This window comes from Schistocerca cancellata, chromosome 5, assembly GCF_023864275.1.
Source record: "Schistocerca cancellata isolate TAMUIC-IGC-003103 chromosome 5, iqSchCanc2.1, whole genome shotgun sequence".
Taxonomy (NCBI): Eukaryota; Metazoa; Arthropoda; class Insecta; order Orthoptera; family Acrididae; genus Schistocerca; species Schistocerca cancellata.
Window position 1 is genome coordinate 193,814,200 of NC_064630.1, and position 25,348 is coordinate 193,839,547.

Sequence of the window (25,348 nt, forward strand, 5' to 3'; positions counted from 1 at the left end):
ATCCCTCCACATGCCTGTGTTTAATGTGTAACTGACAGAATTTTCATTTTTGGATGTCTTTTAGCAACCCCCCCCCCCCTCTCTCACCAGCCACACCACCCCATGAACCATGGACCCTTCCGTTGGTGGGGAGGTGGGGAGGCCTGCGTGCCTCATCGATACAGATTGCCATACCATGGATGCAACCGTAATGGAGGGGTACCTGTTGAGAGGCCAGATAAACATGTGGTTCCTGAAGAGGGGCAGCAGCCTTTTCAGTAGTTGCAGGGACAACTGTCTGGATGACTGACTGATCTGGCCTTGTAACATGAACCAAAATGGCTTTGCTGCGCTCGTACTGAGAACGGCTGAAAGCAAGGGGAAACTACAGCCATAATTTTTCCTGAGGGCATGCAGCTTTACTGTATCGTTAAATGATGATGGTGTCCTTTTGGGTAAAATATTCTAGAGATATAATAGTCCCCCATTCAAATCTCCAGGCAGGGACTACTCAGGAGGACATCGTTATCAGGAGAAAGAAAACTGGCATCATATGTATCGGTGCATGGAATGTCAGGTCCCTTAATCGGGCAGGTAGGTTAAAAAGTTTACAAAGGGAAATGGATAGGTTAAAGTTAGATATAGTGGCAATTAGTGAATTTGGTGGCAAGAGGAACAAGATTTCTGGTTAGATGAGCACAGGGATATAAATACAAAATCAAATAAGGGTAATGCAGGAGTAGGTTTAATAATGAATAAAAAAAATAGGAGCATAGATAAGCTACTACTAACAGCATAGTGACTATATTATTGTACCCAAGACAGACAAGAAGCCCACATCTACCACTGTAGTACAAGTTTATATGCAAACTAGCTCTGTAGATGATGAAGAGATTGAAGAAATCTATGGTGCGATAAAAGCAATTATTCAGATAGTTAATGGAGTTGAAAATTTAATAATCATGGGTGAATGAAATTTGATAGTAGAGAAAGGAAGAGAAGGAAAAGTAGTAGCTGACTATGGACTGGGGGTAAGGAATGCAAGAAGAAGTCGCCTCATAGAATTTTGCACAGAACATAACTCAATCATAGCTAACACTTGGTTTAAGAACCATGAAAGGAGGTTATATATATGAAAGAGGCCTGGAGACACTGGAAGATTTAGTTTGATTATACAATGGTAAGATGGAGATTTAGGAACCAGGTTTTAAATTGTAAGACATTTCGAGGGGACAGATTTGGATTCTGGCCACAATTTATTGGTTATGAACTGTAGATTAAACCTGAAGAAATTGCAAAAGGGTAGGAATTTAAGCAGACAGGTCCTGGATAAACTGAAAGAACTGGAGGTTGTAGAGAATTTCAGAGAGGAATGAGTGACAAAAAAAGGGAAAGAAATACAATAGAAGAAGAATGGGTAGCTTTGGCAGATGAAATAGTGAAGGCCGCAGAGGATCAAGTAGGTAAAAAGACAAGGGCTGGTAGAAATACTTGGGTTACAGAAGATATATTGAATTTAATTGGTGAAAGGAGAAAATATAAAAATGCAGTAAATGAAGCAGGTGAAAAGGAATACAAACATCTCAAAAATGAGATAGATAGGAAGTGCAAAATGACTAAGCAAGGATGGCTAGAAGACAAATGTAAGGAGGTAGAGGCATATATGACTAGGGGTAAGATAGATACTGCCTACAGGAAAATTAAAGAGACCCTTTGAGAAAAGAGAACCACCTGTATGAATATCAAGAGCTCAGATGGAAACCAGTTCTAAACAAACATGGAAAAGCAGAAAGATGGAAGGAATATACAAGGGTGATGTGCTTGAGGGCAGTATTACGGAAATGGAAGAGGACATAAGTGAAGATGAAATGGGAGACATGATGCTGCATGAAGAATTTGACAGAGCACTGGAAGACCTCGGTCAAAAAAGGCCCTGGGGGTAGACATCATTCCATGAGAGCTACTGATAGCCTTGGGAGAGTGTGCCATGACAAAACTGTACCATCTAGTGAGCAAGATGTATGAGCTACATGAAATATTCTCAGACTTCAAGAAGAATGTAATAATTCCAATCCCAAAGAAAGCAGGTGTCAACAGGTATGAAAATTACCAAACTATGAGTTTAATAAGTCAAGGCTGCAAAATACTAACACAAATTCTGTACAGATGAATGGAAAATCTGGTAGAAGTCAACCTCAGGGAAGATCAGCTCAGATTCCATAGAAATGTTGGAACATGCAAGGCAATGCTGACCCTATAAGTTATCTTAGAAGATAGATTAAGGAAAGGCAAACCTGCATTTTTAGCATTTGTACACTTGGAGAGAGATTTTAACAACGTTGACTGGCATACTCTATTTCAAATTCTGAAGATGGCAGGGGTGAAATAAGAGAGCAAAAGGCTATTTACAAATTGTACAGAAACCAGATGGCAGTCATCAGAATAGAGGGGCATGAAAGGGAAGAAGTGGTTGAGAAGGGAGTGCGGCAGGGTTGTAGCCTATCCCCAGTGTTATTCAATCTGTATATTGAGCAATGAGTAAAGGAAACAAAAGAAAAATTTGGAGTAGGAATTAAAATCCATGGAGAAGAAATAAAAACTTTGAGAGTTGCTGATGACATTACAATTCTACCAGAAACAGCAAAGGACTTGGAAGAGCACTTGAATGGGATGGACAGTGTCTTGAAAGGATAATATATAGGATGAATATCAACAAAAGCAAAAACGAGGATAATGGAATGCAATTGAATGAAATCAGGTGATCCTGAGGGAATTAGACTGGGAAATGAGACACTTAAAGTAGTAGACGAGTTTTGCTATTTGGGCATCAAAATAACTGATGACTGTCAAAGTACAGAGGATATAAAATGTAGACTGACTATATCGAGGAAAGTGTTTCTGAAGAAGACAAATTTGTTAACATCAAGTATAGACTTTAGTGTCAGGAAGTCTTTTCTGAAAGTATTTGTGTGGTGTGTAGCCATGTATGGAAATGAAAAATGATAAATAGTTTAGACAAAAAGAGAAAAGAAGCTTTAAAAATGTGGTGTTACAGAAGAATGCTGAAGACTAGATGAGGCGGTACTGAATGGAATTTGGTAGGAGAGGAAATTATGGCACAGTTGGTAGGGTAATTTATTATTGGAGGGAATTATAGAGGGTAAAAATCATAGAGGTAGACCAAGAGATGAATACACTAAGCAGATCCAGAAGGATGTAGGTTGCAATAGTTTCTCAAAGGTGAAGTAGCTTGTACAGGATAGAGTAACATGGAGAGCAGCATAAAACCAGTCTCTGGACTGAAGATCACAACAACAACAAAATGTCTGTTAGTTATTGTTCTGTGCTGTATTGAGGAGAACACTGTGTCACACTGTTTGCACATTTTGAGATGGCGAAGTTGGAGGAGCAAGGTGTCTACATTAAATTTTGTGTGAAATTCAAGAAAACCTTCACAGTGACACAACAAATGCTGCAGGAGGCCTATAGTGCTTAAGCTGTAATCAGTATTACCAATATTTCACACAGTTTAAAAATGGCCAGACAGAAGTTAAAGATGACCCTTGTTCAGGACACCCTTCGGCATCTACCAACAGTGCTCACATCAAGAATGTCAACAAAACAGTGCATGCCACATGCCAGTTGAAGACTGACTGTCTGAGAGATTCCTGAAGAATGTAACATTTCAGTTATATTAGGTCATGAAATCATGACACAACATCTTGTAATGCAACGTGTTGCTGCCAAGTTCACCCCACAGCTCATGAGTCAAGACCAGAAAGACCTTTTCCTCAGACTCTATGAAGAGCTCTCAGATCGCACATATGAGAACAATGTTTCTTAAGACATTCGTAACTGGTTTCGAGACATGGGTCAACAGTAATGATGGTGAGACCATGGTTCAATCTTCACAATCGGTCACTAAAAGTTCTTCAAGTCCAAGAACAGCTCATCAGGTCAGTTCAAATATCAAAACCATGATGACAGTTTTCTTTGTCTATGAAGGATTAGTTCATCATGAATTCATGTCACAGAGACAAACTGTTTATTAGTGGTACTAGTAAGAACTGTTGCAATGCCTGCAAGAAAACGTGAGAAGGAAACAGCCAGAAAGGTGATGGGACAATTCATAGGTCTTGCTTCACAATAATGCACCTGCACATTCATCACTGTTGGTGCATGAATTGCACAAGAAATGAAATCACTGTGCTGAATCATCCTCCATAACCTCCAGACCTGGCCACTATGTACACTTTTTTGTTTACAGAATTGAAAACAGCATTGAAAGGATAAAGATTTGCAATGGTAGATTATTTGAAAGAAAATTTGTGGGTGGCACTTTGTGCAATTCAGTAAGAATTGTACCAAGATTGCTTCCAGAAATGGAAACAGCATTGGGAGCAGTGTCTCAATTGTGGATGAGAGTATTTCAAAGGAGACCATTCAGAACAAGTAAAAGGTAGGCATTGAAAAAATTTTGTGGACAAAGTTCCAGAATTTTTTAATAGACCTCGCATGTAGTGGAGGTCCTCATGATCACTCAGTATCAGCTACACACCATCTCATTCCACAGCAAAGAATCCAGCATAGATGACTAATATTTTATGAAGTGAAGTTATAACATTCTAGGTGATTCCAGTATTTTGTAAATGAGTAAGTCACAGAAATGTTCAGAATTCTTTAATATCAGAAATATTAAATCATAAATATCTATAAAAGGTGAGATTTGAATAGGTGACCCAGACATTATCAACTAGGAATTATAAACATTGCACCCAGTTGTTTGACACAGAATCTATCACACAACAAAACAAGTTTTTTCTGACCAAATGTTTCTATTTCACAGAGTTTTTGTTTCCAAATGTGAGTAAAATAAAAGATAACATTAATTTTTTCATACTCATCTGTAAACAATCAGCATGTAAAAATATTATATACAGCTTATGTTTAATAGTCAGTGTACTGATTGATTCCATGCGTTCATATTATATCACCGAAATGACCCACAGAGGATGTATCAAACTAAACAGAAGTAATAATTTTAGCTGTTACTTTTCAGTTTGAAATAGTCTGGACATCAAGTGTTATTAGTTACCTTACATGATTTGCTGGGAACTCTGACATAAAAGAATGGAAAATGTGGGATGGAATGTAACAATACTATAAAAAGGATTGGTGCTACTCACCATACAGCCGATATGCTGAGTCACTGAAAGGCACACCACCCAACATGACATTCTTCATTTCAATGACTGCTTTACAGCCTGTACAGCCTCCCACCAACACCAGCTTTTCTGAATTGCACAGGTGGGAACTACACCTGCAGTAAAACCTGTGTTCCAATAGCCCCATTGGCCTCAACTTTCGTTAGTCATTGTCACTATCCATCTAGCCCCATCCCTGTTACCATTCCAGCACTACACACCTCTCTATTCCACACCAACACACCTTCAGTCTTTTTACTTCTCTCCTTTTCTGCTACCCTCCTCTCCCCCCCTCACACCACACACACATACACACACACACACACACACACACACACACACACACACACACACACACACCTGTGCTCTGTCTAACCTCCTGACTGCACCTAGCTCCCCTACCCTCTCTCCACATCATCCCACACACTCCCACAAGCAGTACTTTACCATCCTGCATTCCTACCCTTGTTCCCTTCCCCTTCCTGTCCCAGCTTCCTCCTTACCCCCACCACTTGGCTGCCTCTCCCATCATGTGCTGCTGCTCACAGTCTGGCTTTAGGTGCCAGAGACTTTAGCCATGTGTGGGTGAGTTGCATTTGTGTGTGTGTGTGTGTGTGTGTGTGTGTGTGTGTGTGTGTGTGTGTAAGTTGTCTATTTTCAATGTAGGCCCTGTTGGCTGAAAGCTCACATTTCAACAGTCTTTTTGTTGTGCCTATCTGTGACTCAGCATCTCTGCTATAAGGTAACAACTATCCTTTTAATAATTCTGAACATCAACATTCTATGTTTTAAGACTCGTTTGTAGGCAGTTTTTACCAAACAAACCACACTACTGAATATAATAGAAGAAGATGTCACCAGAGCCCCCTATCAACCTTCATCCTGACATGCACACCCCTATGTTGTTGTTATGGTCTTCAGTCCAAAGACTGGTTTGCCGACCTAAAGCATCAGTTTTCCTATCAGTTACACAACCTTAAATATTTTCAGACTAAGCAATTATAATGTATGACAGTTTATCAACAGTTAATTAGTTTACCAATTGTTGATTTTTATTGCAGTTTCTGGCAGTTGCTTCAATCTGCTAAAGTATACCTTGTCTCATTCCAACAATCTGGCAGTTCTCCTTCACAAAGACTTATGACCGAAGAGACTGGATCTGTCAATGTGTTCAGCCAACCTATATCTGTTTATTTAGAGCAACATTTGTCTTTAAATGTGAGTATGTATTTCAGTGGTAACAATCCAGAAAAATTCATACCACAACCTTTTATTATTTCCGGCTCTGGTGGGGGGGAAAAAAAAAGAAAAAAAAAAGAGGATTCACTTTTTATAATGCTGATATATATCATTTAGTCTCATCCACACTGTAATTTTGATAGGCACCTGAGCCATACCTCATCAACATTTATCAAATGTTCAGCTACCAGATAATCTAAGTTGATTATTGTGCGACCCTATTGTTATGACCTTTCAAATATAGCCTAGTGTGCTCTTACATTTAAAATTTTCCTATTATCTTCTACATTCACAAGAAACACAGATTTCTATTTTTTCCCAAAAATATGTGTTTATCTTAGATACTTTACCTGGCAACTGACTCAAGTCCCATTTTTTCTGGTTCAAATTCCATTTCTGATTTATAGTTACAGAATGAGCGAAATACCTGCTTCCTTTCTTCATATTTTGGCTTTGCATGCCGCTCTATATGGAACTCTTGTATAGTCTGAAACAAACAATTATTCATTTACACAAAAATCTACAACTCGAGTAAAGAAAGTTAACTGTGTATGTGAAAACTCTGACGTCTTTCTTATTTACTTTATCTGATACTAAAATAATACAAATTATTTTATGCAACATACAAAAATGTATTCTGCATTGTATCAATTATGTTAGTGGTACCACTGAAAATCAGTTAGATATGAGAATTATGGAAATAACATTAGAAATTTTAATTAATAATTTACTAATGTGGAAATCCACAAAAACTTATTTAAAAGTAGCTTTACTCATTTTATATCAATTCCAACACAGAAATTAACTACTTTGCAGGATGTATGAGAACTATCTCTAACTGTGAACTCAGCAGTGGAATACATTACTGTGGCATCTGCGTTATTGGTAAAAAGGTTTTGTTCTAATTCTGTATGGATATATAGGGTGATTTTTTCCACTGTGTACAACCTCTAGGCATTGATTGATGAGAGGATATGGAATAAAAAAGGTCTAATGAACCTAAGTCCAGAAATGCATGGTTTCCATGCTAGAGACCATTTATTCAATTGTACTTTGTTACAGAGACTAACATGTCTCTGTACTAAGATGTGCTGTATCAGGCAGCCAAAGTTACAGTACATATGATTTCCTCCTAGAGGGTAGTACTGTTCCTCACATGTCATACCCTAGTGCTGTCTGCTGCCATTGTAATTAGTAATGTTGTGCCTGGTTAACTTCTCTTTCTGGCTCACCTTGTAGTGGATGTGATAACAGTGTTTTACCCAATGGTTCCATATTCGAATTAAGAGCTTGCCAACATGGTGTTTCCTTACGGAAAGGCAAGTGGCAATGAAAGCAGGCAGCATGGTTGTAACAGGAGACCTATCCCCATTGACAACAACCACAGCATTTAATGTTCGCAACAGTGTTTTGCCATCTGCCTGACAAAGGGTCATTTCAGGAAGCAGAAAATCATGAAGGACATACCCGAAATGTTCAGACACCAGACCTGGAGGAAAATGTGATTAACACTGTGGAAGGCAACCACAGTGTCAGAACCAGGCAGCATGTCCGCCACTATAGGGTAAGCCAGATGACCATATGGAACATTCTCCATGAGAATTGTTTCTAGGCTCATCACTTACAGGCAACCACATTTCCAGGGTTTGTGTCAGCTTTCAAATCAGTCACCTGCAAGAGAGTATGCAGAACCCCTGGGTTATGGTGATAGCAAATCACCAGCATTGATGCACCTGGAATGTGTGGTCCAGGATAATTAGCAACTGTATTTTGAGACCTATCTTCCTTCAACGTTGCCTAACAGGCTGGAACTATCAGTGTTTCTTGTGTGACTTTGCCTCCCCTGCTGGAAGAAGTGCCATTGATGATCTGAAGGATTATGTGACTGCTGCACGATGGTGCTCCAGCCCACTTTGCCCTTAATGTCCAGATGCTTCTCAGTCACATCTTCCCTGGTTGATGAATCAGATGAGGGAATCCAGTTGCATGGTTTGCTTGTTCACTGGATCTCAACCGATGTGATATCTGGTTATGGGGCCATCTCAAAAGCATCATGTATGCAGGGCCCATTCTAGATGTAGAGGCATTGGAGCAGTGTGTTCATGCTGCTTTGATGTATTTTGGATGCTGCCTGGCTGATTTAAATGTGTGAGACAGAACATGCTACAGTGTGTGCATGCATGTGTTGTTGCACAAGGAAACCATTTTCAACATACGCTGTAACTGTGGCTACATGGTACAGTGTGTACTAGACTGCAGTCTCTGTAATAATGCATGCTTGAATAAGTGTCCCTAGTATGAAAACCGTGCACTTCCAGACATAAGCTCATTAGACCTTTTTTGTTCTGTATACTCTCATTGATCAATCCCTAGAGTTTGTACATGGTGGAAAAAATCTCGCTGTATAGTAGAAAATTAATTATATCCAAATAATTAGTTGACAAGCAATTAATTTTGGTATCAAAATTGTCCTGCTGTTGCCCTGTTACTAATTTACCTCAGCCCTACACATGAAAAGGACTAAAACCTATTTACATTCTATTTGTGATTATTTTTACATTTCACCTCCTTCACACCCTAATCCCATCCCTAGGGGTGCAATGGATGTTTATTCAAATGGTATTTTTCCAGTTAGTAAATGATGCACAGCTTGTTAAAGGAATAGCTTCAAAATTGTGTCAGTTGGTACCTTAATATGTACCCACTTCAGAATGTTAGTTGGCGTTTTTCGGTCTAAAAGTCTTAAGTTATTACCTGATGTTTTCTGCGCAATTGTAACTGTGCTGCAGAGTATACTATGCCTGACAATGTAGTATTTCCTTTTTGTGTGCATGAATCCATACTTCAATATGCCCAGAGCAAGATAAACATTAATGGCTTGCTTGTGCCATGTGTACTTGGAGTTACTAACAAACCTAACAACATACTACTCATATTATGAAAAGGATAGTTGCTACTCACCCTATAGCAGAGATGCTAAGTTGTAGATAGGCACAACAAAAAGACTGTTGAAAAGTGAGCTTTGGGCCAACAAGGCCTACATTGATAAAAGACACACACACACACACACACACACACACACACACACACACACACACACACACAAATGTAACTCACACACACATGGCTACAGTCTTTGGCATATGGCGCCAGACTCAGGCAGGAAGCAGGAGGAGGGATATGGCACAGGCCTTTAGCAGTTCAAAGGGAGCAACAGATGTATAGGATAGAAATGCAGGAGGGAGGGATGGGAGGTGGATTGGCTGGGTACGTGACACATCTGTACCATAGCGGGTGAAATGTGGAGGTGGAGTGCACAGTGCAGATGAGATAGAGGGGTGTCAGGAAAGAGAAAGGCTAAACTCTTGTGTAGAGGGTGTAGGGGCAGTGGATTAGTATAGATGGAGGTCAGGAAGAATATGACAATGAGGGATGTGTTTCAAGGAAAACACTCATCTATGTAAACCAGAAAAGCTGGTGCTCGAGGAAAGGATCCAGATGGAACTGACAATGAGCATGTTGTGGTCAGCAATGTGTTATGCTACTGCATTGTCAACCTTTTTCTCAACTACAGTTTGGCAGTGGCCATTCATTCTGATGGACAGATTGATGGTTTTCATATCTGAATAAAATAATCTGCAGTAATTGCAAAAGAGCTTATATATGAAATGACTTGTTTCACAGTTGGCCCAGCATCTGGTGGTGTTGGATAAGTATTTAACAGGACTGGAGAAGGATGGACTGGGTGGGTGAATCAGGCAGATCTAGCTGACAGAATAACATTTTAGGAGGAGTGAAAAGGATCCAGAGTAGGATGCTCCTCATTTCCTGGGATGATGATATATAACCAAGTCCCTGTTGAAGGATAAGGTCTAGTTGTTCCAGTCCAGGGTAATGCTAGGTGATGATCAGTGTGGGCCATTTCTTTGCAGCTAATTCTTGTGGATGGTAGGAAAATTAGAGGTGTGTGAGGGTGTGGCATGGGAAATCTATTTTCATTCTATTTTTGGGAAGTAATTCATGTCTGTGAGGGTCTATGTGAGACCTTCAGCATATTACACAAAGGAATTCTCTTCACTGCAGATACGCTGGCCACGGGTGGTCAGGCAGTATGGGAGCAAATTGTGGTGTGTAAGGGATGACACCTGTCAAAATCCAGGGCATTACAGAAGCATCTGATTCCACCAGTCTGCTTTGACCCACGACGTCGTCAATATGGTGGAAATAGCTACTTCCAATGTATACAAAACTAGAACAATGACATCACTACATACACACACCAACAAATATGAAAAAAATTGTTCAAATGGCTCTGAGCACTATGGGACTTAACTTCTAAGGTCATCAGTCCTCTAGAACTTAGAACTACTTAAACCTAACTAACCTAAGGACATCAGACACATGCATGCCCGAGGCAGGATTTGAACCTGCGACCGTAGCAGTCGCGCAGTTCCAGACTGTAGTGCCTTTAACCGCTTGGCCACCCTGGCCAGCAACAAATATGAACAAAAATAAAAATGACAGAATAACATCTCACTCAAAACATAAAATGAAACTAATGGGACAACCATGGAAAATTGGGTGTTTAGGGTGGGGACAAACTAAATATAAAACAATACAAAAACAACACACTTTAGAGGAACACACTCCTCTAGCATTACTTTTCTTCAACAATAGTTATCAATACCAAAAATACTTTCTACTTTTTAAACAGGTTGATATTATCTCAGCTGTTTAACTAAAAGAATTTCGTATGATTTTGTACACTATGAGATATATTTCAAGCTATTATCCATAAAACAAAAATACTTTATTTTAATTGTTAGAATCAAAATGGTTCAAATGGCTCTGAGCACTATGGGACTTAACATCTGGTTCAAATGTCTCTGAGCACAATGGGACTTAACATTTGAGGTCATCAGTCCCCTAGAACTTAGAACTACTTAAACCTAACTAACCTAAGGACATCAAACACATCCATGCCTGATGCAGGATTTGAACCTGCGACCGTAGCAGTCACGCGGTTCAAGACTGAAGCGCCTAGAACTGCTCGGCCACTGCGGCCAGCTTCTTAGAATCAATATGTATTAACTCTGTATGTACAGTTCTTTTATAGGAGCTCAAAATTTCGCTCATACATCAGTGTGAGATGCTTATAACAGTTTCCACAATGAAACTTTGTCTCTAAACCTGGCAGAAAATCCAAAGAGATTCTGGTCATATGTAAATTACACTAGCAGCAAGACACAATCAATGCCTTCTCTGCATGATAGCAATGGAAATACTATCAGTGACAGTTCAGCCAAAGAAGAGTTGCTAAAGACAACCTTTCAAAATTCCTTCACCAAAGAAGACAAAGTCATTAGTCTAGAATTCGAATCAAGAATAGCTGACAACATGAGTAATTTACAAACAGATATCATCAGAGTAGTGAAGCAACTTAAATCATTTAAAAGCAAGTCTTCCTGTACAGACTCTGTACCAGTTATGTACCTTTCAGAGTTTTCTGATAAAATAGCTCTGCACTTAACAATCATATACAACCATTTCCACAATGAAAGATCTGTACGGAAAGACAGGAAGTTGCACAGGTCACACCAATATTCAAGAGAGAAAGGAATAATCCACTAAATTACAGACCCATATCATTAATGTGAATATGCAGCAGGATTTTGGAACATATATTGAGTTTGAATATCACAAATTACATCGAAGGGAGTGGTCTACTGACACACAGTCAACATGGATTCAGAAAATGTCATTCTTGTGACATACACATCTCTTAATATACATAAAGTGTTGAGTGCTACTGACAAGAGATTCCAAATTGACTCTGTATTTCTAGATTTCCAGGAGGCTTTTTACACTACCATACAAGTGGCTTGTAGTGAAATTGCATGCTTATGGAATATCATCTCAGTTATGTGACTGCTTTCATTGTTTCCTGCCAGAGGGGTTACAGTTTGTAGTAATTCACAGAAAGTTATAGAGTAAAACAGAAGTGATTTATGGCATTCCCAAAGGCAGTGTTATAGGCTCTCTGCTGTTCCTTATCTATATAAATACAGTAATTTAGGAGACAATTTCAACAGCCATCTTATGTCGTTTGCAGATGATGCTGTCATTTATCATCTAGTAAAGTCATCAGAAGATCAAAACAAACTGAAAAATGATTTATAAAAGATATTTGTATGGTGCAAAAATTGGCAATTGACCCTAATCTAATTAACGAAATGTGTGAGGTCATCCACATGAGTGCTAATGGAAATTTGTTAAACTTCGGTTTCACAATATATAAGTCAAACCCAAAGGCCACAAATTCAACTAAATACCTACGAATTAGAATTACAAACAACTTAAATTGGAATGAATACATAGAAAAAGTTATGGGGAAAGCAAACCAAAAACTACATTTTATTGGCAGGAAACTTAGAAAATCTAACAGGTCTATAAAAGAGATTGCCTACACCATGTTTGTCTCTCTTCTTTTAGGGTACTACTGCACCGTGTGAGATCCTTACCAGGTAGGATTAACAGAGTACACTGATAAAGTTCAAAGAAGAGCAGCACCCTTTATATTGTCATGAAATACGGGAGAGAGTGTCACTGAAGTGATACAGGACACTGTCAAAACAAAGGCATTTTTCATTGCGGTGGAATCTTCTCATGAAATTTCAATCACTAACTTTCTCCTCTGAATGCAAAAATATTTTGTTGATGTGGACTTACAAAGGGAGAAAAGATCATCATAATAAAATAATGGAAATCAGAGCTCACATGGAAATATATAGGTGTTCCTTTTCATCTGTCCACTGTTCGAAACTGGAATAATAGAGAATTATTATAAAGGTGGTTCAATGAACCCTTTGCCAGGCACTTAAGTGTGATTGCACAGTGTCCATGTAGATGTTGATGCATATGAAATTCAATGATGACAGTCAATGTACACCAGCAAGTTTTTTGGTTGTAATGTTTCAATTTTCTGTTTCAAGTAATCAATGGCATATGCAGTGATTTTTATAAATACAAACAAGCAGTGGTGAATCAGCCATCAAGGCCTCATTTTTCTGACAGTTTATGAGAGACCATTTTGTAACTACATTACATAATAAACGTGTAACTCTGAAAGACAAAACTTTGGCAACCTCTGTTTCTTGTAATTTTTCTTAGCACTACCAACTCATTGACCATGCTGTCAAGAACTCGTAAGTTATAGCAAATTTTGCCAGAGCAGATACTCAAAAATTCTTTTACAGCCACTGCAGCATCAGAGATCACTGAGAAATTAAGATGAGTACTTTCTAATTAACTGTTATGTCCTGTGATATTTCAATAGTGGTGAAGAATCCTGGGATTACTGCAGCACTGCTAATGAGATTTTGCTAACAGAATTTTGAGTTTCTGACTGATTAATGCACAATGTATGCTGATACAATGGACAATTTAAGAGAAAACACTGACATAAAAGATTAAAGAGATGGTAACCAAAAAGCAGACACAAAGAAGAAAACGACGTTTTTCGCATGGAGATACATCGTCGCAGACAACTGAGATACGTATTTTGATTGTTTACTCTTTTTTATGTGTGCTAGAAATTTGGTGTGAGGACTAGAATTTTGGTGTTAGACAAAAATTTTAATCCACAGTGTTTAGAACTGTGTTTGTTTATTGGTATGGTGAGAATTCTAACCAAGACAGCTGACGGTGTGTCAATAGAAAATCAGGAACAGATAGTAGATAATATGATGACTTTCAACAACATCATCACCAACAGTGAGAGTGAAATTGGAGTAAACTGTGTGGCAGCACAGAACCAGATTCATGGCAATGATATGGTAGGAGGTATTAATGTGAGTGCTCGTTTGACATTCACTGTTTTGAAGAAACTGAAGTTCTATGTTCAAACAGTGAGTTGCACACTTGTCAAGTTTATTAGCTGAAACCGCTAATACTAAAAGTACCTTAGGTGGTCAAATTTCTGAAATGAACAATACTTTGGAAAAGAAAAGTAAATGATGAGGAGATCACAAAGATTGGAAATGATTTACAAACAGATCAGAAACAGGTTGGTGCTCAAATTGGGTCTGTAGAAACCAAAGATGGTACTCTCAAAACAATACTCAATACAGAAACTGCTTGTACTGAACACAGTTTCAGAACTGTTCAGAAAGACATACTAATAGGTAGTTGTGCTGTATTGAAAAATATAATAAGTAACAAGAAGTCAGACTTCGAATTTAAATTCAAAGAATTAGAAGACCATTGTAGTAACAAGTATCAGAGCTATACTCCAATGTCACTAACGCAGAAAAACTTGTAAGTATCAATATTGACGCATGTAGCAATGAAACTAATATGAACAAGAAATTTACTGAGTTGCAGGAAAATTTTTTACTAAAGGCTAAAGCAATATTAGGGCTGGCTTGTGTGTAAGTGCTTGTGTTTAACTGAATACTGGTCATATGAAGACTAGTTTACATCAACTGTGATTCCTGGATATGAACTTGCCACTTTTTGTTGTAGAAGCTATAGTAAATGTGGTGGACCAGCAATTTTTGTAAAAGATTATTTAAAATTTACAGCAGTAGAAAATAACAAACCTTGGCAAGAGACAAAGACTTTGAACTATTTGTGGTTGATCTGACAGATGATAATATCTTGATTGTAACACCCTATAGATCTGGGGACTGGAAAATTTTCATTAAAAATTTCAAACATTGCTGAATAATATAAAATGTGATAGAAACAAGTGGTTATCTGCAAAGAGTTAACTGTAGACTTTTTTCAAGATAGAAATGAGTTGTTAAATGTAGTCGGTAGTTCATGTTTTGTACAAACAGCCAACTCTCCAATTAGAATTGCTGCCGACAGCAAAACTGTTTTTGAGCATATTTTTATAAGACTGTGACTTAAACTATATTACCCATGTTATAAATAGAGGTTATAATTATCATGAAGCACAGCTCCTGTCTATTGAACAAAACGCCAGCTGTAAATGGGAACCAAAAATTGAAGTAATTGAAAAGAGAGAGTTCAGTGATGACAACATCATAACGTTTAATTTTATGCTGTCAAGGGAAATATGGGAGGATGTCTTCAGTAAAACACAAGTAAATAGCATATTTGACAGTTTCTACAATGTGTATCTGCATTCTTTTCATACAGCAATTCCAATGAGAAAGAAGAGGATTAAGATGTTTATTACCAAATGTTGGCTAGCAAAATGTTTTATAAATTCCAGTAGAAAGAAAAAAATTCTCCGCTCTTTCATCAAACATAATAACACTACCCCAGAATTTAGAAATTATGTGAAAAAATATAACCAAATGTTCAACAAATTTATAAAAGAAGCCAAACAATGAAATAATGATAACTACATTTCAAGAACAAGAAATGAAATGCAAGCTGCCAGGAAAGTTATTAGAGCAGGAACTGGTACAAAACAGTCATCATCAAAGAATATCTTTCTGCAGATTGAAAATAACAGACTCTCCAACCCAAAATAGGTAGCTGATAAGTTTCAAGTGTATTTTACTAACATAGCAAATCAGTTAATTAAAAATCAACATGAATACAAACCTTTGTGCCTACCAAATTATTTAAATGCTAATCCTAATTCTGCATTCTTTCACACAGTCATAGGGACAGAGTTGAAGTGAATAATAAGGACGCTAAAAAAACATTGACGTGGACTGGATGGTGTGCCAGATTATGTATTTAAAAAGTTCTCTGATTATGTGATAGATCCACTAATGCATGTAGTAAACGCATCGTCATCAAGTGGAACCTTTCCCAATAGCTTAAATACAGCTAAAGTAACTCCTCAGTTCAATAAAGGGGACACTGAAAATTAAAATAACTACTGTCCAAAATCCCAGCTCCCTTTTTTTTACAAAATGTTTGAATGAGTTTACCACAACAGGCTTCAAAGCCACATCACAAAAAATTCATGAATTTCACCAAATCAGCACAGATACATCAAATTAAGTCTACATTAACAGCAACATGTGAGCATTTAGAAGCTCTTTACAAAGCACTGGAGACGAATAACATGCTACTGGTATTTTCCTAGATCTCTCAAAAGCATTTGATGTAATTGGAACTGTATATAGAAACATACTGGGAAATTTTGAACCATTTGTAAGAAATCTGGATTCTTTGGTGTGCTATCTGTCAGATAGCAGCAAGCAGTTAATAGTCTGTGGTGATTTCAATGTAGATTTTCTACAGGATTCTGATAGGAAAAATGATATGGAAACCTTATTTGTATCCTACAATTTGGTCTCAGTAATTAACTGTCCAACACAGGTGAATAAAGACAGTAGGACACTAATTGATAATGTTTTCTTTGATGAAGCTCAAAGAAAGAAAATAACCATTTACCCAGTAACAAATGGGCACTCTGATCATAATGCACACTTAATTAGGATAAATCATGTAGTTCCTTATAGTATGGATACTCCTCAGTGAATATCAGAACTGTTGATGACTCCACAACAAATGTGTTTTTAAGAATAGTTTATCAGAGATGATGTGATGTTTTTTATAATGAAGCAAATGCTGATATAAAATTTAATCTGTTCCATGATAAACTCATATCATTGTTTGAAAATAGATGTCTGCATAAGCTAGTCAGAAAAGAGAAAAGGACACTTATCAGCCAGATAAAAAGCCATGAATCACTAAAGAGATTAATGTATCTTGTGAAAGGAAAAGGGAAATGTATCTTTCAACAAGAAGAAGAAGGAATCCTGCAGTAGTTGCTCATGACAAAAAATACTTGAAGTTACTCAGAAAGGTAATTAAAAAATCAAAGAACATGCACACAATGTCAGAAATCAGTACTTCTACAACAGACTTAAGGCGTTATGGAATGTAGTGAAGTGAGAGACAGTACAATCAGCCACAGAACAACATAACACCACTACTGAACTCAATGGAAGGGCTATAAATAATAAGTCACATGTATCAGAGGCATTTAATAATAATTTCTTAAATAGCAGAAAACATAGGGGCAAACAGTTTACGAAAAAAAATCACTGCAGTATGTTGAAAATGTAACTTTCATAAAATTCAATCGTATGTATAGATAACCAAACCATTAGTGCTGTCAATGAAACTAAATTTCTTGCAATTCATATCCAGGAAAATCTTAAATGGAACACTCATAGCTGGCTGGTGTGGCCGTGCGGTTCTATGCGCTTCAGTTTGGAACCGCGTGTCCGCTATGGTCGCAGGTTCGAATCCTGCCTCAGGCATGGATGTGTGTGATGTCCTTAGGTTGGTTAGGTTTAAGTAGTTCTAAGTTCTAGGGGACTGATGACCTCAGAAGTTCAGTCCCATAGTGCTCAGAGCCATTTGGAACACTCATATCACAGCCCTAAATTCAAAACTAGCAAAAATGAGCTATGTGGTAAGAATTCTCTGCAACAGTACTAGTGCAAAAACTCTTAGGGCTGTATACTTTGCTCGTGTACATTCAATACTGAGGTACGGCATCATTTTCTGGGGAAATGTACATCAGGCCATAACAGTTTTCAGGAAACAAAAGGCAATTATAAGAATAATGAAACGAGTGAGCAGCAGAAAATCATGCAAACCTTTCTTTAAAGATCTAAAGATCCTACCCCTTCCCTGCATTTATATACTGGAAGTAGTCACACATGTCAAAAAAAGCATACTGAGAAAAGAAAACCTTTCTCCTCAAAACAACAGTGTCCATGATTACAGTACCAGGTCAGACAGTGACATACATGTTAATCGTTGTAACACAATATTATGCCAACAAGGTGTATATCATGCAGGAAAAAAACTTTACAACAGATTACCAAGACATATAAAAGCTCTTACTGAACTACAAAGCTTTAAAAAGTCTGTGACATCCTACTTTCTGAAAAACTGCTACTATTCAATCTCACAGTCTCTCATGCAAGAAAAAATGTAATTTGTATCTTTAATTGTAGAAATAAGTTATAAATATACAGTATTTCAAATATTTGTAATTATTAACTGTATAGATCTAATTTGTCATAAAAATTTATAAAATGTATGTTTGACATTTGAAAATCTAATAGCTAAAAAGGTTTTCTGTCCAGTATCCTGTGTACAACATATGTACTTAAAAAGAGATTTATATGGACAAATAAATAAATAAATAAATATCACCAACTTCTCCTTCTGAATTAAGAAAATTATATATTCTCTCAAAAACGTAAGTTCATTCAGTTTTGATGGTGCCACCAATAGAGTACTAAAAATTTGTTCCCATGTAATAACCCCTGTCTTGTCTCAGGTTTGTAATGCATCAATAACTCAAGGCATTTTTCCAGATAGTTTGAAATGTACCATTATTAAGCCCCTCTTTAAGAAAGCTGATGGGAGAGCTGTCAATAATTACCATCTTGCTGACATAATTCTCCAAAATTTTTGAGAAGCTGCTGCATTCTATGATAGTATTTCACTTTAGCTAGAATAATATCCATAGCAAATCACAGTCTGGGTTTCAGAAGGGTTGTTCTATTGAGAATGCCATTTACATGTTCACTAACTACATTTTACAAGCATTAATTAATAAAATAGCACCAGCTCGTATTTTCTGTGACCTCTCTATGGCATTTGACTGTGTGAATCATAGTATTCTACATGTGTCTTAACGAAGGCCATTGGCCAAAAGCTTTAACTGTTAAAATCTTTTTGTTGTGCCTATCTGTGACTCAGTATCTCTGCTATATGATGACTGGCAGCTTCCCTTCTCATAATATTGAATCATAGTATTCTCATATATAAATTAACATTTTATTGGATCAATGGTATATCAGACTGATGGATAATGTCATACTTAACCAAAATAATACAGAAAGTTGTACTTAGTAATTCAAGCAATATAGTCCAGGGACATAATTCTAACTGGGGAGAAATAATGTATGGGCTTCCCCAAGGTTCAGTCTCAGGGACACTACTGCTTCTCATATATGAAAATGATGTTCCATCTAGTATACAATAAGCAGAATTAGTTCTTTTTGCAGATGATACAAGCATTTTAATCCATGCAACCATATATTCAGTTACAGAAGAAATGGTAAACAAAGTTCTTAAAAGTATCATTGGCTGGTTTTCTGCAAATAGTCTCACCCTCAATTTTAAAAAGACCCAACTTTAAAAAGACCCAGCATAGTCAGTTCTGCATGTCTAGAGGTACTAAACCAATGATAAGTTAAATCATGGCCAGGAAATAATGAAGAGGGTAGAAACTTCAAAATTCTTAAACATCCATATTTATGAGAATTTAAAATGGTAAAAACACATTTTGGAACTCCTAAAACAATTTCGTACAGCCACATTTGCACTTAGAATCATCGCAAAGGTTTGGGAGAGCCAAATCAGTAAGCTGACATGTAGTGACCACAATTATCAGTGCAGCACAGTGCAGTGCAGTGCAGTTCAGTTCACGATTGCATCACCTGTGTGTCACACCACAATTTTCTTTTTGTTCGGATAAATTAGTTCCATGTAGGCCACCAGGAGCAATGTGTTGTGTCCATTACTCCATGCCATTTACTCTTATTGTTTCTTACATGCTCTTGTTTTCTCCATGTTAATTCTTAAGTACCTTTTTTATACTTACTTGTTGAGTAACCAGTCAACAAGTCACTTATTCATTTTTGTATGAGTTTTGCCTTGATGTACAATGCATGTAAAAGACATCCTGTATTAATTTGCCAAATGAATAAATAAAGATCTTGTCATTTCAGCATTGGAGACATCATTGTGCATTGTTTATCACAAACTGGCAGGCCAACCAGTTGGACGGGCCAGCTACAAAGAACTGCAAATACTCACAATACCATCACTGTATATTTTTAAAAGCATTCTGTGTACAAGAGCACATATGAAAAATCTATGTACAAATGAGGACTGCCATAATTATAATACTAGAACTCGTAAGAATTTGTATGTAGAAAGGGTAAGGACAAGACAAACCCAAAAGCATGTAAGTTATTTTGGAATAAAACTATACAATGCTCTGCCAGTGTACATGAAGGAAATAATAGATGAAGTAAAATTTAAGACTGAGCTTAAAAATTACCTTTTAAGCGAAACTTTCTATGATGTAGATGAGTACTTTGATTGTGTGTAAATTTATTGCCAAAAATTTTGATTTATATGTCTAAATTTGTACTTTTAAAAAATGCCTTGAAAGTGATATTCCATTATTATGTCTGTAGTACTTGTACTAGTATGATAACTTTGTTGTGACAATTCCTACATCATGTAAATGATTTACAGGAAGATAATAAAATGAAATGAAATGAAATGAAACCTAGCCCTGCGGACAAACTGGTGACCCTGACATGGTTTGTTGCCTACCTGATGCATGAAATGAAGTGGTATTGTAAGATGATGGACGATCTGACTGTGACCAACCCTGCCGTGTCCAGACTCCTTGTTATACTACCACCCTTTCAGCCTCACAATCCAGCGCTACGGTTTGCACAAGTTGAAGCTAATTTCTTTTACTCTGGAAAAACCACCAATGCTATCAAGTTTGCACTGGTCATGAACCACCTCAATCATCAGTATGCAGCCCTAAGTGCAAGCCTTGATTACCATGCCACCAGATAGTAATAACCATGACCGGCTCAAGGCAGAAGTTATCCAAAGGGTATCAGCTTCACAAGAAGAACACCTCCATGAAGCTCTTACACAGGTGGACATTGGAGATCGTAAACCATCACAGTGCTTGCAACACCTGTAAAGTAAGATATATGCTGGTACTGAGCCTGACAGCCTGCTGAGAACTATCTGGAGCAGATGGTTGCCACCTGAAATCAAAGCAACAATAGTGTTGCAGTTGGAAATGCCTTTAGATATGGTGGCAGATCTAGCATACAATGTAGAGGATGCTATCTCACATGAGCCAATTAATGTAACAACTGAGCAAAGTGTACATCAGCCACAGTTTCACGTGCCAACTACAATGCTCTGACAGCAAAGGTCTATATGTTGACACAGCAGATTAGCCAATTGATGTCTCAGTGTAACAGCAACAGTGATTGTGGCCAACTGAGATACTGGAAGTGCTCACACAGCAGGTCATCAACTGCCTCATATGTACCCATGACTGAAACAAAGCAAGGGATATGCTGGTATCACAGAAGATTTGATGATCAAGCTTGTAGCTGTACCAAACCCTGCACATACCCAAATCCCAGCAACGATCAGGTGTGGACATTTCACCTGATTGCCAGTCTGTGTCACAGCATCTGTTTGTGAGTAACTAGTGCATAGGCAATAAATGTTTGAGTGACACTGGCTCTGTTCTGTGTATTTTCCTGTGAACAATGTTACACTGGTGCAGGCCATGTACATCATTCTGTCTAGCTGCTGCAAACAATTCTTCTATTGTGACATATGATACACAATGTTTTGAATTAGATTTAGGCCTATGCTGACTGTTTGCATGGGATTTCACAGTCATGGACATCATGAAGCTGATAATAGGAGCGGACTTCCTGGCACATTAAAACCTTCTGCCTGATATCGCCAACACACACCTGGTCAACTAAACTACTGTACTTATGGCTGCAGGATTCTGGTGCCACGCAACCATCCAGTCCTCCAAGCTGATTGAAGCAGCAGACAGCAAGTATGCCACCTTACTTCAGGATTTTCTGATGCTATCAAAACCTCCACATATGCCTATAAAAGTGAAACATAGCACAGTGCACTACATAAAGACCACCGAGGGGCCTCCATTATCCTGTAGACCTTGATTATAAGCCCAGATTGGTTAGCCATCACCAAGGCTGAGTTTGACAGTATTATTCAAGAGGGTATCATGTGACCATCCAGTAGCCCTTGGTTATTGCCATTACACTTCATGCCTAAGAAGTGCAGTGCGTGGCATCTGTGCAGGGACTATAGAGCACTTAATGCCCGTACAGTACCCAATCATTACCCAGTTCCGTTGCTCCAGGATTACAAATAGGCGTTGGATGGTGCACATTGCACAGCATGTTGGACTGCACCAAGGTATACCTGTCATTGAAGAAGACATTCCAAAGACAGCCATAACTATGCCATTCAGCCTGTTTTAAAGTAAATTCCTGACTTTTGGCCTCAGAAATGCTGCACAGACTTGGCAGAGATTTATCAATTCAGTGTTGCAGGGTCTGCCATTCTGATTTGCTTACCTTGATGATATATTGGTGTTTTCAGTCTTGCCAGAAGAACATCGCCAGCATCTCATACAAGTTTTTAAACAGCTAGATGAATATGGCATCATTCTCAACACAGCAAAATGTATTTTTGGTCGACGGTGAGTAATTTTCCTTGGCCACCAAATCTGTGTGTCTGGCTCACTACCATTACCTGACAGAATGGAAGCCACCCTACAAATCTCATGGCCATCCACAGTTAAGGAGCTGTGACAATTTTTGGGGATGTGGAATTTTCACTGCAGACGGAACCATTAATGGCTGTGCTGGCAGGTTCAAAATGCAAAGGGAATGCAACATTATTGTAGACAGACAACATGAAAGTTGTGTTTGAATGGTCAAAACAATCAATAGACGATGCTGCATTGTTGGCACATCCTGGGCCAAGTGCACTGTTAGCATTGGTTGTAGATGCAAGCCAGACAGCTGCAGGTGCAGTGTTGCAACAATACAACAATGACGCATGGCAACCTCTAGCTTTCTTTATGAAGAAATTGGCTCCATCTCAATGTAAGTGGAGCACCTATGATCAAGAAATCTTAGTGATATACGAGGCAATCAAATACTTCCATCCTCAGCTGTAGGGCCATGAGTTCACCATATTCACAGATCATAAGCCACTGACATATGTCTTTCAACAGAATAATATTAACTGTTCACTAAGGCAGCACAACCAATTACTGTGTATCACACAGTTCAGCATGAGCATACAGCATATATCTGAGATCAAGAATGTAGTAGCAGATTGTCTCTCCCATGTCAGCTGCGTCTCCTCAATAGACTACACGGAACTCACAGCAGCACAACTTACAGACCCAGAACTACAAGAGCTGTTGCAGGAAAACAAGTCTAAATTGGATCTGCAGTTTGTCAACATTCCTGGCACAGGCATCAATTTGTAGTGTGATGTGTCCGCAGTAAAACCACAACCATTTTTACCACAATATTCAGGAAATATGCATTGACATCTTTGCATAACCTGTGCCATCCTGGAGCATGAACTACAATATGCCTTGCTTTGTGTGGCCAAGGATGAAGAATATTTGCTATGAGAGGACTCGATGTTGTATTCAGTGTCAGCACACTGAGGTCGGCTGGCACATGTTGGCCAGAAGCAGCACCAGTGGACAATGTCTCAACGGAAACCTTCATATTAAAGTAGGTGTCACAATTTGGCTATCCTTTGTACATCACCACAGATCATGGTAAACAATCTGAATATGATTTGTTTGCAAAGCTAACAGTGTTCTGTGGGATGAGCTACCACAACACAACTACTACCTGACCAATAACAGCATGATAGAGCACTCTGAAAGCAGCCCTGATGTGCCACAATACCGGGTGACAGAAGCTCTCTCGATGGCCTACTTGGCTTACAAGACTCATACAAGCCAGATCTAGATAGTTCCTCTGCAGAACTAGGGCAGAGAGAATTATTACAACAGCCTGGAAAATTTGTAGACATGGCTCAACAGCCTGATATAGAGCTGTCTACCTTTGTCAGTCATCTTCGTGATCATGTGAGGAAAATCTGATCTCTGCAACCACCTAGGCACAGAACTGTTGCCACCTTTGTATACAAGACATCAAGATGTGCACTCACATTATGTAACAAACTGATGGCATCGAACTAGCCCTCCAGACACCTTACACCAGGCCACATGGAATCATCAGTAGGGGATGTCGCATCCTGGATATTCTTGTGAATGGAAAATGAGCCACTGTTACAGTTTGCAGGGTGAAACCAGCCTACATCTTCAACCAGCCACCCCTCAATGAGACTCAGCAAACACAGCTTTGCCCAGAACTTGATCTGCAAACAGCAGCACCACAATCAACAAGGATATCATCTCCAGGGGACCAGCGCACCACAGCTCCAGGGGACCAGCACACCATGAGGTCTGGTCAGAGGGTCCACTTACCATAGTACTTCCTGGATGGTGCTCAGTTCCTGCTGTGGGGGCTGTTGTAGTGATCACAATTAGTAGTGCAGTGCAGTTCAGTTCACGAGTGCGACACCTATGGGTCACACCTCAAACATTTTATTTTTAGTGGTTAAATTAGTTCAGTGCTGGCTGCCAGGAGTGTTGTGTTATGTCTGTGCTGTTTATTCTTAGAATATACACTCCTGGAAATTGAAATAAGAACACCGTGAATTCATTGTCCCAGGAAGGGGAAACTTTATTGACACATTCCTGGGGTCAGATACATCACATGATCACACTGACAGAACCACAGGCACATAGACACAGGCAACAGAGCATGCACAATGTCGGCACTAGTACAGTGTATATCCACCTTTTGCAGCAATGCAGGCTGCTATTCTCCCATGGAGACGATCGTAGAGATGCTGGATGTAGTCCTGTGGAACGGCTTGCCATGCCATTTCCACCTGGCGCCTAAGTTGGACCAGCGTTCGTGCTGGACGTGCAGACCGCGTGAGACGACGCTTCATCCAGTCCCAAACATGCTCAATGGGGGACAGATCCGGAGATCTTGCTGGCCAGGGTAGTTGACTTACACCTTCTAGAGCACGTTGGGTGGCACGGGATACATGCGGATGTGCATTGTCCTGTTGGAACAGCAAGTTCCCTTGCCGGTCTAGGAATGGTAGAACGATGGGTTCGATGATGGTTTGGATGTCCCGTGCACTATTCAGTGTCCCCTCGACAATCACCAGTGGTGTACGGCCACTGTAGGAGATCGCTC